Source organism: Carcharhinus amblyrhynchos, unplaced genomic scaffold (assembly GCF_965287045.1).
Source record: "Carcharhinus amblyrhynchos unplaced genomic scaffold, sCarAmb.v2.hapA scaffold_56, whole genome shotgun sequence".
Lineage (NCBI taxonomy): Eukaryota > Metazoa > Chordata > Chondrichthyes > Carcharhiniformes > Carcharhinidae > Carcharhinus > Carcharhinus amblyrhynchos.
Window position 1 is genome coordinate 58,173 of NW_027649797.1, and position 16,443 is coordinate 74,615.

Genomic DNA, 16,443 nt, shown 5'->3' on the forward strand with positions numbered 1-16,443 from the left:
GGCCTGATCTACATGTGATTCCAAGGCCACAGCAAAGTGTTGACTCTAAAATACCCTCAGGGATAAGCAATAAATTCTGGCCCTGCCAGCGATGCCCACATAAAAAGAAAACACAAAAGATACAGTCAGGATTAAAGTAGGCAGCATTGGTTGAAGAGCTAGCACAGTAGACAAAATTCCTCCATGCTGTAATTCCTGTGGATTTTCTTGCTATCGCAGTGCATTTGGTTTATAACATGACAAAATGTGTCAATTTGCATAACTATAAGCCATTACAGGATATGTGTCAATTTACCAGAATTAAGTGGCTGTATTTTAAAATGGCAGCAAACTGTCTGTTAACGTCAAGCTTTAACTTGCTCTGTTATTTATTCTCACATGAGTGCTGCTTACTGCAAGCTGTACCTTAAGAACAAGTTTAGTCCATGAATACCCCCTGTTTATTTCAATTGGGATAATTTCTAATAGCAAGCAATTCTTCCAACTGAGGTTAATTAAGCACAGCCTCAGATCACAGGGCCAATCCAAATGGTTCATAAATATTTTCCAATAGTTCTTAGGAAGTCAGTGCACCAAAGTTTCTGTCCCTAAAAGCAGTTGATTTCAAATCAATTTATTGTATCTGGGTCTAAATAGTAACTATGAATTCAATCAAACATCACTCTTGGATACCAGTGAGTTAACTGGAGTTTGTACATTCAGTAACAGTGTTTTTTGCTCCTCAGCCCTCTTCCTCCCCACCAACTCATATAGTCTCACCCAAGCTTTATCATTGGCTAACCATTTGAATTTCTCAGTATTATGTTTAATTTGCTTGTGTCCTGTTCAGTTTCAACTGCATTGGAAAACTCTGAAATTGAATATTACCATTCAGGAAGTCTTGCTTCCTGCTACAACTAAATATTGACCAAGTCTATTCACAGCACCTTCAGATCTCTGAGCTTTTTAATAAACAATAAACAGCAGCATGTGCATTTTGCAAGTCCCCTGGGTCCCCCGCTCTGACGAAAGGTCACCTAGACTCAAAACATTGGCTCTACTCTCTCCCCACACATGCTGACAGAAAAAATGCTGGAAAATCTTAGCAAATCTGTTTTTGTACTAAACAGGACCAATCCAGAATGAATTACTGGGGGCATTCTGTTGGTCCCTGTAGCTGAAAGCAACAGGTTTGTTGCGATCAGTTATCCAACTCACAGCTTCTGCTACAAAATCAAAATATCACTGATATTGGATGGCAACCAGTCAGTTCCTTGCAGGTTAGTGGATGCCCGAGAGTAACTATGTGACAGCAATCTTGTTGAATTGTATACAAGATCATAAACTGTGACAGCCAAGTTTAGCAATTCACACCCTGATACAATTACCATCAGTCGGAAGTGTGATTTCTTAATAAACATACTGACAGGTCTCTGTGGTATTGTGTTGGGAGCATGGCTGTGGATATTTAATTGTGAATAAGCTTTGTCCTTTTCAGGCACAGTGCCATGCAGGGGAATTGCTCCAAGCAGGTCCGGAGATCATTCACAGAAATTAACATCTTATCAACCTCACCATCAATTACTACATTCTTTCATTGACTCCAGAAACTTGAGTGTGAAGGACACTCTCGATACAGAACACTTACATGCTGCGGAGAGTAATTCACCTCCTGACTCCCAAAGCCTGTCTGCCATCTATAGAACACAAAGTCAGGAGTGTGATGAAATTCTCTCCACCTGCTTGGATGAGTGCAGCTCCAAAAATACTCAAGAAGCTCGATACCATCCAAGACAGAGCAACCTGCTGGATCGGCACCCCTGTCACAAACATTCACCCCCTCCACCACAATGAACACTGGCAGCAATGTGTAACGTCTACAAGATGCACTACAGGAATTCACCAAGGCTCCTCAGGCAGCACCTTCCAGATCCAGAACCATTCCCATTTAATTTTTTGGACACAAGCTCTATCAGCTCCATTTAACAAGATTTCTATGTCGAAAATATTTAATTTATTAAGAAACTTACTTTTGTGTCCCCCCGCCTCACATTCACAGTCTCACCTCGCCCCCTCCCCCTCGCCTCACAGCCACACTCTCACCTTGCCCCTCATGCATGCTCTCACACTTCCCTCTCCCGCCCGCGCGCGGACACACTCACCTGTCCCGCCCGCCCGCGCGGGCACACTCACCTGTCCCGCCCGCCCGCGCGGGCACACTCACCTGTCCCGCCCGCCCGCGCGGGCACACTCACCTGTCCCGCCCGCCCATGCGGGCACACTCACCTGTCCCGCCCGCCCGCGCTGGCACACTCACCTGTCCCGCCCGCCCGCGCGGACACACTCACCTGTCCCGCCCGCCCGCGCGGACACACTCACCTGTCCCGCCCGCCCGCGCGGACACACTCACCTGTCCCGCCCGCGCGCGCGGACACACTCACCTGTCCCGCCCGCACGCGCGGACACCCACTCACTTACCATGGTGAATAAAATTTGAGTTTTGCGCCATTCTCCCAAAGCTAGTCTCTGATTGGACAAGCTGGAAACAGCGCAAAACTCAAATTGTATCGATCAACCTGGGCTGTCACAGGAGCTCTGGGACGTGTCCATGGAACCCAGGGATCCAGAGAACCCAGTTTGGGAACCTCTGAATTAGATCAAGGCTGATCTGTATCTTACCTCCAGCCACCATGTTAGAATGACTGATAATTGGCAGTTCACTGGTAGCCCATCGACTGAATACACTGCATCAAGAATCATTCCAAGTATTTACTGTCCCTGACGTAGCACTATCTGTGTTCCACTTGAGAGAGTATAGATAAAGCAATCCGATCTCATTTAGGTCTATTAAAGTTGTCCAAAATAATTATTCACTTCTTCCCAGAGAGAACTCAGCGAATAATTCCATACCAATTACTTCCTTTTCCTAGTCTGCTACAACTATCTTCATTCATTAATTGCATTCACTTGTTGTCAGAGATTTCCAGCCTCAACTAAATCAGGTTCACTCTTGAAAGCAACTACATTCTCTTGGAATGACAAGGAAGCAGGAAAAACAGACTGTGCACTCACACAGAGCCTCATCTTGTCCTCAGGTCATTCCAGTGTGTTTCACATCTAATAAAACAGACTGATCCAAGACAAAGCAACTGTTTGATTGGCACCATATCTGCCACATTCACTCCCTCAAACACTAACTCACAGATGCAGCAGTGTGTGCTATCTACAGAAAACACTATAACAACTGACCAAAGCTCTTTCAACAGCACCTTCAAACCCTCGATCTCCACCACCTTGAAGGACAAAAGCGGCCAACAGATGGGAACACCACCATGGGGAAGTTCTCTTCCCCCACTACCCCCCCAAACCACTCACCATCCTGACTTGGAAATATATCACCACTCCTTTACAGTCGGTGGGGCAAAATCTTGGAACTCCCTCCCTCACAGCACTATGGGTGCACCTTTGCTATACCGACTTGCTGCTCACCACCAAATCTCAAAGGCAATTAGGGATGGGAAAAAATGTTGGTCCAGTCAGCTACACCCACATCTGGTGAAAGGAAGAAAGCAAAACCTGCAGTCCATTTATGCACAGCAAGATCCCATAAACAGGAAGTGACAAGGAGGAAGGAATACTGACCAGATCATCAGATTTCCTTTCTTTTTTCCAAACACCATATCTTTAAGTGACGACCTACTGCAAACAGCAAGCAGGACTCAGAGGTCTTGAGATTTGGGACAGAGCAGGAGAAACTTTGTGTATGGGGACAGAAGGGTCATGATTCTGTGGGATGCACATTAGTGACTGAAGCAGAGACTACGGCAACACTGAAGAATAGGTAATTGAAAGAAAAGGGAAATAATGGGGTACAGGAACAGAGTGGCCAAACAGGATTAGAAATAACATTCATGTGAAGGAAGAACAGCACAGACTGACAGGATCAAACAGCCTGTTATAACTATATGTCATTAAGTGGGAACTATGTAATCAGAACAGACTCTTACAACTTGAATAATCATATAATTAACTAAAATTCTTGACTTTTTATTTTCAAATCTCTCCATGGGTTTGCCTTTTGCATCTGTGCCATTTCCTCCAACTCCACAACACCCTCAACTAACTCTGGCCTTTTGTATATTCCTAATTATAACTGATCCACCATAAGCGAACATGACTTCAGTTGTCTGGACCCAAACTCTGGAAACCCCTCCCTACACCTCTCCAACTCACCCTCCTCCTCCGTGACACTTTTTTAAATTCATTCTACCTCTTTGCCCAAGCTTTGGCTCATCTGACCGATTATCTCCTTACCTGGCTCTGTATCATACTTTGTTTTATAATGCTGAGGTGAAGCACATTGAGGCATTTCATTGTGTTGAAGGTATTAAGTAACAATTTGCTGTTTAATCTCAGGAAACTGGAGGCAGACAAAGTTGTTTTAGGCAGTGGGCAACAGTGTGGGATTCCTGACGCTTCCTTTCAAAGCTCATCTTGAATTATCAAGAATGATCACTGCAGTTAAAATCAGTGATCTCCTAACTGCTGTTTCGAAGTGTGTGGAGTTAGCACATTCTGAATTTCACTGTGAAATCAGTGTGTTCGAGATATGGAAGTAGTTTTATGGTTTTAAACCTTTAACTATGTGTTTAACATGTCAGTTGGTGTTAGTTCAGTCCAGATTGCTCCTGCTCGCCCATAACTTAAAGTTGTTAAAAAGGCCACATCGAGAGCCACCAGGAGCTTAACACCTTCAAAATGGGAAAAAGAATTTAGAAAATGCTCAGTACAGATTTAACACAGTGGAACAATTTACTTTTCTCTTTCATTCTTGCTCTGCTGAAGATACTGGCTCAGACTGGACATGAGTCCAGCAAGATAAGAATTAGGAACTGTAGCCCTAAATAATCTTAACCTCTCTTGTTTAAGGAACTCTTAACTGTATTATCCCAGCTGCTGCTTTGGCTAAGGTTGGCTAACTCGATGCAGACCAATGATCGAATCTGATCTCTTAACTGCGCGAGTTCTGTGGTCTATTACCAACATTCTAGATTATTTTGACATTTGTAATAACAATATCCTAACCTCTGCAGTGACAGATCCACTACTGGTCATTAATTACCAGATTAAGAAATTGGTGTATATTTCTAAACTGAATATCTGTTTTTTCAAACTTAACTTCACAGAAATTGTAAGTGAGATGCAACCTGACTGGTCATTTTTGGTACTGGGGCTGGGAAACAATTGAACATTTCAAAGCTGAGATGATAGAATTCTGTTGACCAAGCACATACACGATTTAAGGAACCAAGACAGGCAGATATACTGGAGACAATCCCGAGGAGGTTCGTGGATTTGGTCATGGGTATGGAGGAGTTTTTCTATCAGAGGAGGTTGAGCAGATTAGGCCTGTACTCTTTGGAGTTTAGAAGAATGAGAGACAATCTTGTTAAAGCATATAGGATTCTGAGGAGAGTTGACAGGGTAGACGCTGAGAAGTTGTTTCCTTGTGGAAGACTCTAGGACCAAAGTGCATAATCTCAGAATAAGGGGTTGCCCATTTAAGACAGATGAGGAGGAATTTCTTCTCTCAGAGGATAGTGAATCTGGAATTCTTTACCACAGAGGGCTGTAGAGGCTGGTAGTTAAGTACGTTCGAGGCTGAGATAAACAGATTCCTAATCAGTAAGGTCTGTCAAGGAGATAAGGCAGGAAAGTGGAGCTGAGAATTATCACATCAGATCAGTCACTATCTTATTGTATGGCAAAGCAGATTCAATGGGTCGAACAGCCTTCTATTTCTGCTCCAATGTCTTATGGATTAAGAGAAAAAAAGAGCCATACGTTAACTGATATTGGAACAAGCACTAAGAGTTAAAAGGCCCACTCCTGTGCCCATGTTATCACTGGAGTACAACAACATCACTTGGGAGGTTGTGGACAACCACACAACCAGCGCAAAATCCTGACATAATAACCAACAAATGCATCTGAGGCTGTTGTAACACCAACAACTAAGGAAAGAAGGGAGGAGTGAAACATTGCTGGGTGTTCGCACTCTCTATACATGAAACAAAGTGGCCCACCACTACAGGAATCAAAAGCAGAGAAAATATTTTAGATGGTAGGCCAGAATACACCAGTGCAATTTGTACTTTTCTTACATTACGACATCCAAGTACACAGTAAATTACTTCACACATACCAACGCTGAACAGATTATTAAAGAGCTACTGTCAGTGACTGAGATCAAATAAAACTACAGGTGACGAAAGATTGGAGTTCACTCTTCATTGTCCTTATCAGCACTGCTCAAGATCATAGGTCAATCTGTGGCATAAATGACAATACTCACTCAAAACTGAGTGAATAGATCAGATTGTAAAAAATCAAATTATTTATACATTTAGAATATGTTTCCTCAAATAACAAACCCAGAGCAGTTTCTATGAAACTGAAAGCCAAGGTTCAGGGCACCACTAAGGAAACACCTTGTCATCTGTAAGCTGTTGGGGGTGGCCTAAGGCCTGCACCTCTGGGTTGAGACACCATTTGGAAGCAGTGGGTTTGACTGACAGCAGTCCAGGTAAGAGCTGGACCCAGACAGGGGCTGCATCCCGCATTGTACCATGGGATTTGTAGTCCTCTTGCCCATTCCTCCCATTGGGATCTGCCAGAAAGGAACTACATCCCCCACAACCCACCGCGGGGGACATCCCCTCCGGCCCGCTTTTAACTTCAGGGTGCTCTTGTAACAGAGCTTAACACTAAAAGGCGAGTGGGCTGCAGCGGAAAGGATCAGCGAGCAATCTTGGCCGGTGGGTGGCTCTTAAGGAGGATATGTGTGTGTGGGGCCGCTCTCAGGGTAGGCTGGGATTTGTAGTCCTCCCGGTCAGTCCCGGCCATCTCCCACAACGCGCCGGGCCGGCCGAGAAACTACAGCTCCCGCCATGCCCTGCGCAGCCGCCGACAGCTTCCGGCCGCTCTCTCACACAGGCCGCAGCATCTCCCTGAGAGGGAGAGGGAGCCCGCTGCAGGAGGCCGAGCTGGGGGAAAGGGCGACCCAGCACCAGCGGTAGGGTATTCCCGGGTTCTCCTGTCACACTGAAACGGCCCTGAGGCGCTCCCCTGGCCTCACTTTAATCCGCTATCTCTATCTCTCACCTGAACAGCCGCTCTCTCTCTCTCTCTCGCAGCGGCCTCCTCTCCCCAACTCAACACGTCACCGCGGCCTCGGTCCCGCTGCCGCCCAGCCCACACCAGCCGACTCCCGATAACATCGATCAGCTCCCTCATCGACTGTGCGGCACTCAGCTCCCTCTGTTGCCACATGAACCTCACCTGTCCATCAACAGGAGTGATGAGGGTGCAACACATTTAGCTGCAGCACTCCCTTCTGAAAGATGCAGACACACTCAGTAGGGGATGCGAAAGCCTAATGGTATTATTGCTAGACTATTAATCCGGAAACTTATCTAATGTTCTGGAGATCTAGGTTCACATCCTGCTGTGGGGATGCAGGCGTTGGACTGGGGTAAACACAGTAAGAAGTCTCACAACACCAGGTTAGGGTCCAACAGGTTTATTTGTAGCAAATGCCACTAGCCTTCAGAACTGGCTGTTCCTTCGTCAGGTGGGTGAGAGAATTGATTACCTGTAAAATGATGCACTCCAACCATCATTTTGTGAATTGAGTTTGTGCCTTTATATGCCCTACATGTGAACTGAAATCCCACTCATCTGACGAAGGAGCATTTCTCCAAAAGCTAGTGGCGTTTGCTACAAATAAACCTGTTGGACTTTAGCCTGGTGTTATGAAACTTTTTACTGTGTTTGCATCCTGTCACAGCAGATTAATTAATAAAAAAAATCTGGAATTAAGAATCTGCTGATGACCATGAAACCATTGTCGATTGTTGGATCTGGTTCACTAATGTCCTTTAGGGAAGCAAATCTGCTGTCCTTACCTGGTCTGGCCTGCATGTGACTCCAGAGCCACAGCAATGTGGTTGACTCTCAACTGCCCTCCAAGGGCAACAAGGGATGGGCAATAAATGCTACCCATGAATGAATTTAAAAAAAGTTATGGCATGGTCACAGCACAGCAGGAGGACATTTTGACCATTGCGCACATGCTATCTCTCTGCTTGAGCAAGTTCAGTTTATTTACTAGCATCACAAGTAGGTTTACATTAACACTGCCATGAAATTCCTGTGAAAGTACCCTAGTCATCACACTCCGGTGCCTGTTCGGGTACACTGAAAGAAAATTTAGCATGGCCAATGTATCTAACCAGCACATCTTTCAGATTGTGGGAGGAAACTGGAGCACCTGGAGGAACTCCTCACAGACATGAGAAGAACACATTTTCTGCACAGGCAGTGACCCAAGCCAGGAATCCAACCCAGATCCCTGGCGTTGTGTGCCACCATGCTGCCACACTCAGTTAATCCCACCTCCTGCCTTTTCCCTGTAGCCGTGCGACAGTATTTCTCTACAGGCTGTGTGGTTGCAGAGCTAACCTAAACCTGTGATCAGTTTTCCCTGAAGTTTTCCCGATTGACATTTGATCCAATTGAACCACCTCATTCCCCAGATCCAGCAATGCTTCCTTCTTTATTGGGCCAGGAACCTCTGAACACCTCTCAGATATTCTTCACCTCTCTCCCTTTTACACCATTACATATATTAGAATAATGATTTTTTTTCCTCGCTGCTCTATAGTTCTTGCACCTCTCTGTAATTTTCCTGAAAAGTTGCTTCTATTTATTTTTCCAACTAGTTGGTGACCCATATAATACACCCAGCAGTGTGAAGGTGTCTCTATTAATTCTTAACTCTAACCAGATTGATTCTGTCCTTTTTCTCCAGCACTGTGATACTTATTCTCCTTAATCAAACCGGCTATTCTTCCTGTTATCTTTTCTGAACAACCTGGCATTTTCAATAAAATCCCGCCCTTTTTTGAGCCAGATCTGGAAGGAGATAGTCACCAACTTCAGGAACTGTAGTGGAGGATGTGCCCCAACTACATCAATGGGGATGAAGGAGCTTCAAGTTTCTAAGTGTCCAGATCAGCAACAACCTGTCCTGATCCCTTCATGCCTCACCAACTCACCAACACCTCTATTTTCTGAGGAGGCTAAAGAAATTTGGCATGACCACTACGACTGATGCACCATAGAAAGCATTCTTTCTGGTTGTATCACAGCTTGGTATGGCTCCTGCTCTGCCCAAGACCTCAAGAAATTACAAAGGATCATGAATGAAGTCCAGCCTATCACGCTAACCAGCCTCCCATCCATTGACTCTGTCTAACTTCCCATTGCCTCAGAAAAGCAGCAGGATAATCAAGGAGCTCACGCACCTCAACATACTCTTTTCCCTCGGGAAAAAGATATATAAGTGAGGTCACGTACCAATCGACTCAAAAACAGCTTTTTCCCTACTGCCATCAGACTTTTGAATGGACCTACCTCATATTAAGTTGATCTTCTTCTGCACTGTAGCTATGACTACCATGACGTGCTGCACCCTCTCCTTTCCCTCTCTATATATGGCATGTTTTATCATAGAATCCTACAGTGCAGGAAGCCATTTAGCCCATCAAGTTGCACCAACCACAATCCAACCCAGGCCCTATCCCCACAACCGCATGCATTTTACCCTAGCTAGCCCCTCTGACACTAGGACAATTTAGCATGGCCAATCCACCTAACCTGCACATCTTTGGACTGTGGAGGAAACCAGAGCACCCATAGGAAACCCACGTGGACACAGGTAGAATGTGCAAACACCATACAGACAGTGACCCAAGCCAGGAATTGAACCGGGGTTCCTGGGGCTGTGAGGAGGCAATGCCACCCCATCTGCGTAGCGCAAGAAACAATAATTTAACTGTGTACTAATACACGTGACAATAATAAATGAAATCAAAAAAAATCTTGATTATTGCAACAATGTCATATTCCTATGTAGCTACCCTGTGCCTGTACTCACCAATCTTATTGACCACACTTTGTGTGTTTGTGAATATGCACATTAGTTTTACATTAAAATGGATTATTATCATTCTCAATCAACTCATAAAGAGTCATTGGGGTCAATGTCAGGGTAAACCGCAAGGACATCAAAAAATGTCCTGGTCCAGAAATGGAAGCATCAAGTGAGTACCTTTGCTTTTTTTCACGAGATACCCAGTTCAGCTTGACAATCAAGCTGTTTATTTTTGTTTTTTTCAAGCAAATATCTAATTCTCCTCTAAAGACCTTTATGCACTCTACTTTAAATATGATTTGTGGCAGTATTGCACACTTTTTAAAATACATTCATGGGATATGGGCTTGGCTGTGAGATTGCAATGAACTACCTTTCCCTAATTATCCCTGAGATACAACAGAGTGGCTTGTACATCAGACTGTTAACATTTGAACTTTTTCTGACCGTTCAACAGCTTCACTTGTGTTGTCCCAGGTCTGAACACTGCACCTCAGCAAGTCTATATTAGTCTTAGAGACGACACAGCACAGAATGACACCTGAACTTGAAGGGTTAGAAAATAGAATCCTTAGAATGCAGGAGGAGGCCGTTCAGCCCATCGAGTTTGCATCAACAACAATTCCACCCCGACCCTATCCCTGCAGATTTATCCTGTTAATCCCTCTAACCTACACATCCTGGGACACTAAGGAGCAATTCAGCATGACCAATCAACCTAACCTGCACACCTTTGGACTGTGGGATTTTGATTTGATTTATTATTGTCACATGTATTAATATACAGTGAAAAGTATTGTTTCTTGTGTGCTATACAGACAAAGCATACCGTTCATAGAGAAGGAAATGAGAGAGTGCAGAATATAGTGTTACATTCATAGCCAGGGTGTAGAGAAAGATCAACTTAGTGCAAGTTAAGTCGATTCAAAAGTCTGACAGCAGCAGGGAAGAAGCTGTTCTTGAGTCAATTGGTACATGACCTCAGACTTTTGTATCTTTTTCCGGAAGGAAGAAGGTGGAAGAGAGAATGTCCGTGGTGCACGGGGTCCTTAATTATGCTGGCTGTTTTGCAGAGGCAGTGGGGAGTGTAGACAGAGTCAGTGGATGGGAGGCTGGTTTGCGTGATGGATTGGGCTACGTTTGTAGTTCCTTGCAGAGGAAATTGGAGCATCCAGAGGAAACCCACACAGACACCGGGAGAATATGCAAACTCCACCCAAGCAGGGAATCAAACCCGGGTGTCTGGAGCTGTGAGGCAGCAGTGCTAATTATGTGCCACCCCATTTTGAGGACAGGTTGCTAAAACTCAGCTTGTATTCACATTGAGTTTAGAAAGTTGAATTAATTGAGCTGTTTAATATGATTTGATGTTTGGATCTTGGATGTTTTCAGGACTGAAATGTGTGGAGTTTTGCTGGGAAAGGGTGTTAAGGAATTTGAAAGAAAAGTTGGTGAATGGAGCTGAGGTGCAGCTCCATCACAATCTGACTGAATTGTGGAACAGCTTGGCTGAATGGTCCCCTGTTGCTGTGATTTCATTTCGGAGTGGGTTTGCAGTTTATCTCACTTTCTGTAATAATAAATCAAACGCCTAATGTTTCATCAGTGTTGACAGAGACAGGCACTGCAGTTTGCTGAAACACCCACACTGACTAAATAAGCTGCTTGAAGGTTAATGAATGGAGTTCTGTTGGCTGGACTTCGGGAAGAGGTATTGGAAAACAATCAGCAGCCAAGCATTTGAAAAAGAGACACTGTCTGCTTCAGGATGGGGACCATCACTTCAGAAAAGAAGGTGACAGATTATCCACCAATCCATCAGATCTCGTGTTTAAAGATCAGGTTTGTTTGGCCAATCTCTTTAGGAGTTGGGGCCACGAACAAAGTTTTAGTGACACTTCCCTCTTCTTTCCTTCTGGGAACAGCTTTGTCATTTTCACCATAACAGCATTTCATTGACCAGATACTTTTATTTATTTAGCACCTTTAATGTAACAATAATGTCATAAAGCAAAAGTTGAAACTGAGTCACATAAGGGGATACTTGGGCAGATAGCCAGAATCTCCATCCAAGAAGTAAGTTTTAAGGAAGACATTAAAGGATGAAGGTGAGACAGAGGGAGACAGTCCAAGTAGGTTTGAGGCGCGTGGGGAGAAGTTTAGAGGAGATGTGCAAGGCAAGTTTTTTTACACGGAGGGTGGTGAATGTCTGGGACACGCTGCCCGGGGAGGTGGTGGGAGCAGGTACGATAGCTGCATTTAAGGGGCATCTAGATGAATACATGAATAGGATGGGAATGGAAGGATATGGACTCTGAGGTTAACTCGAGGTTTGTACATCGCATCACAGTGAACACAATCCAGTTTTGATCTCAGATGATCTCAGACGGTTTTAGTTTAGGCAGGTATCATGATCGGCGCAGGCTTGGAGGGCTGAATGGCTTGTTCCTGTGCTGTACGATTCTTTGTTAGCAGTTTAGGGAAGTCAGGTGTTGTCCAAGATATATCCTAGCATTGTGTGTTTGCAGGAGATTGGTGTGAGGCACTCTCGGTGTTGTTGTTGCAAGCAGTGCAGGTCTGGCCCATTCCTCACTCCTGCGCATTGGCAATCCCCAGAGCCATTTTCTGCTTCATCTGAGATCAAAACTGGATTGTGTTCACAGTGACGTGACGTACAAACCTCGAGTTAAAGGGGAGAAAATACGTGTCCAACATTGCCCTAATCCTGATGGCCACCTTTGTGTGCAGCTGTTTCAAGCAGTGCGCAGATCCTCAGTTCACAAACACCAAATGTCACTATATGCGGAGATTCTACCTGTCCCCAGTGTTGCGAAGGATGGATCTGGCCACGCTTCAAGTAGAAAAACCATACCACCTGTCCCTTGTGGAACAAAGTTATAGAGAAACACCTCTCACTGCATGTCCATCAGGCAGTACTCTGCACATAACATCCAACCGCTATGGATAAAGGAGAAGGTGGATCCTGTCGGTGGTTCCCTGAGCAGATTGTCAGAATCATCTGGCAGAATGCCTCATCACCAGAACTTTCAAACAAGCACCAAGGTCCAGCTTAGCTGATGGTGAGAAAGGCTTTCCCCGTCAGATCTTCTGACGTGCCTGGAGTCTCACCTCCATCTGCACGTTGCCCTTGAAGTGGGGAGGAGACCATCATCCACCTCCATGTGGAATAAGCCTTTGCAAAGAAGGTCCAGAGAGAGTGGAGATGGTTTTTGCTGAGGTTCATCCCAAGCAGCTCTGCGACGCAGGACTCTGCGCTCTACGGGCTGTTCCCAGGGACGGGGACTCTGTGCTCTACAGGCTGTTCTCGGGGATACAGGACTCTGCTCTACAGGCTGTTCCCAGCGACGGGGACTCCGCGCTCTACCGGCTGTTCCCAGGGACGGGGACTCTGTGCTCTATGGGCTGTTCCCAGGGACGGGGACTCTGTGCTCTATGGGCTGTTCCCAGGGATAGGGACTCTGTGCTCTATGGGCTGTTCCCAGGGATAGGGACTCTGTGCTCTATGGGCTGTTCCCGGGGATACAGGACTCTGCTCTACAGGCTGTTCCCAGGGACAGGGACTCTGTGCTCTACAGGCTGTTCCCAGGGACAGAGACTCTGTGCTCTACGGGCTGTTCCCAGGGACGGGGACTCTGTGCTCTACAGGCTGTTCCCAGGGACAGGGACTCTGTGCTCTACAGGCTGTTCTCGGGGATACAGGACTCTGCTCTACAGGCTGTTCCCAGCGACGGGGACTCTGCGCTCTACAGGCTGTTCCCAGGGACAGGGACTCTGCGCTCTACGGGCTGTTCCCAGGGACGGGGACTCTGTGCTCTATGGGCTGTTCCCAGGAATGGGGACTGTGCTCTATGGGCTGTTCCCAGGGACGGGGACTCTGTGCTCTATGGGCTGTTCCCAGGGACGGGGACTCTGTGCTCTATGGGCTGTTCCCAGGGACAGGGACTCTGTGCTCTATGGGCTGTTCCCGGGGATACAGGACTCTGCTCTACAGGCTGTCCCCAGGGACGGGGACTCTGTGCTGTACAGGCTGTTCCCAGGGACAGAGACTCTGTGTTCGACGGGCTGTTCCCAGGGACGGGGACTCTGTGCTCTATGGGCTGTTCCTGGGGACAGGGACTCTGTGCTCTACGGGCTGTTCCCAGGGATGGGGACTCTGCTCTACGGGCTGTTCCCAGGGATACAGGACTCTGCGCTCTACGGGCTGTTTCCAGGAACGTGGGACTCTGTGCTCTCCAGGCTGTTCCTGGGGATGAGGGACTCTGTGCTCTATGGTTGTTCCTGGGGATAAGGGACTCTGTGCTTTACGGGCTGTTCCCAGGAACGCACACCCAGACAAACATCAGCTGTGGCTGAGGGAACATCAAAGATGCTCTTTGGTCTGACTGAAACTTGTTGGTCTTCTAGTGCAAAGAGTTGTCCCCGGTCAAGTGTTGAAGACTGTGCTGAGGTGTGCACTAAAGCTCGGGGGTCGCTGCCGCAGAGGCACAACAGGGAATGGTAACCGTCTAAGATTAGGGGAGGGGAATTGTACAGCACCCCCACTCCGTACACCATGTATGATGCACATTGAATATAAAGGGTGAATAGTACATATTGCACAATCGTATTGAAGCCCCTAGAGTGCAACGTGATTTATGTAGACAACTTAAATATCATTGCACTTTCTGCAATGACCAGTTTGAAATGCTTGTAATCTTCTTTCAGATATTTTATCAATAAAATATATTTTTGCAAAAAAAAATTTTGGAGGGATTTGGAATCAAGGGTGAAAAGTTTAAAACGGAGGCATTGTGTAATCCAGAGCCCAGGTAGGTAAGCGAGCCCAAGGTTGATGAATGAACAGGAGTTGTTAATTAAAACACAGGAGCAGAGCTCTGGGTGGCCCACAGAATGTGGGAGTCTGGCCAGGAGTCCACTGGAATAGTCAGGAATACAGGGAACAATTCATGGAGCTGGGTTTCAGCAGCAGAGGAGTTGAGGCAGGCAATGTCACAATGATGGGAATAGACGGGCTTAGTGACACCACAAATATGGGGCTGTAACAAAGACATCTTGGACCAAGTCACACGACCAATGATGAAGTGCTGGTCAAATCTGCTAACCTAATCAGGAAGATATGGTTGGAATTTCTTGGACGAGTAATAAAAAATCATGATGTAGAAAGTCTGATGCCAATGGGAAAGATGGATGGTAAAAGGAATCAAGGCAGATAAAAAACATGCTTGTTAAGTAGCATTGCAAACTGGAAGAGTGAACCACCCATGAATATGACAAACACCTCAAGAGTAAAATTCTCACAACACCAGGTTAAAGTCCAACAGTTTTATTTGGTAGCAGCGCTCCGAAAGCTTTTGCGACCAAATAAACCTGTTGGACTTTAACCTGGTGTTGTGAGACTTCTTACTGTGGTCACAAACCTGATTGGAGAGATTTCTGGGAAGTGACAATGTTTCAATCTTAACACAAAATAGGGCCTCTGAAATCTCGAGTCTGGTTTCAAACTGGACGATTGGTAACTGGAATGATAGGCGGAGCTGCAATTGATCTTGGTACCCGAGGGTCATGAAAAGGACAAACATTAGCGAAGTTCTTGCTCTTCAGTGTCTGTCACTGCTGCTGGAAGGTAGGGGAATGAGGACATCAGCAAGGCCCTGATATCCTCTTCAAAGGTCAAAATCTGTAGAGAAAATGCTATAAACAGGTAGCAGGTCTGGCAGCAATTGTGGAGACAGAAACAGTTAATGTTTCAGGTCGGTGACCTTTTGTCAGAATTGGCACCAAGGTACCTGCACTCCTCTAATTCTGGCCTCTTGAGCATTGCTGATTTTAATCATGACACATTTGGCGGCTATCTCTTCAGCTGCCTCGAACATAAGCTCTGGAATTCCCTCCTGGAGCCTCTCCTCCTCTCTACCTCACGTTTCTCTTTTTAAAATACTTCTTAAACTTAGCTCTTTAGCAAAACATTCAGACATCTATGATCTGCTGTAATATCACATTATGTGGCTCAGTGTCAAATTATGCTCCTGCAAAACACCCAGGATGTTTTAATACATTAAAGGCGCTATATGAATACAATAATAGAAGATATTTAAAAATATAATAGAGGAGCTGGAAACATAGAAACCAAAAGGAGACCATTTGGCCCTTTGAACCTGTTCCACCATTCAATATGATCATGGTTGATCCTCTATCTCAATCCCACACTGCTATGCACTCCCCTTGACACATTTAATCTAGAAATGTATCTCTTGCCTTCTTAAACATATCCAGTGATTTGGTCTCCACAGCTTTCTGTGGTAGAGAATTCCACAGGTTCACCACCCTCTGAGTCAAGAGGTTTCTCCTCATCTTATCTCTAAATGGCCCACCCTCTCTGCTGAGACTGTGACCCTTTGTTCTAGAACACCCCCTCAGCCAGAGGAAACAACATTTCTGCATCCGGT

At 45.7% G+C, this 16,443-nt stretch overlaps 1 protein-coding gene across 2 annotated transcripts in view; it reads right to left on the reverse strand.

Moving 5' to 3' along the window:
* The window catches only part of rer1 (retention in endoplasmic reticulum sorting receptor 1), a 42,677-nt gene that overhangs the window by 23,536 nt on the left and 2,698 nt on the right, over window positions 1–16,443 (reverse strand). Inside the window, exon 1 of one of the 2 annotated variants that reach the window (XM_080182491.1) lies at window positions 7,144–7,254. The exons of the other annotated variant lie outside the window; for it this stretch is intronic. The gene's annotated coding sequence lies outside the window, so the exon portion shown is untranslated. Of the gene's footprint in view, window positions 1–7,143; window positions 7,255–16,443 lie in introns of those variants that run through there. 2 annotated transcript variants of the gene reach the window in all.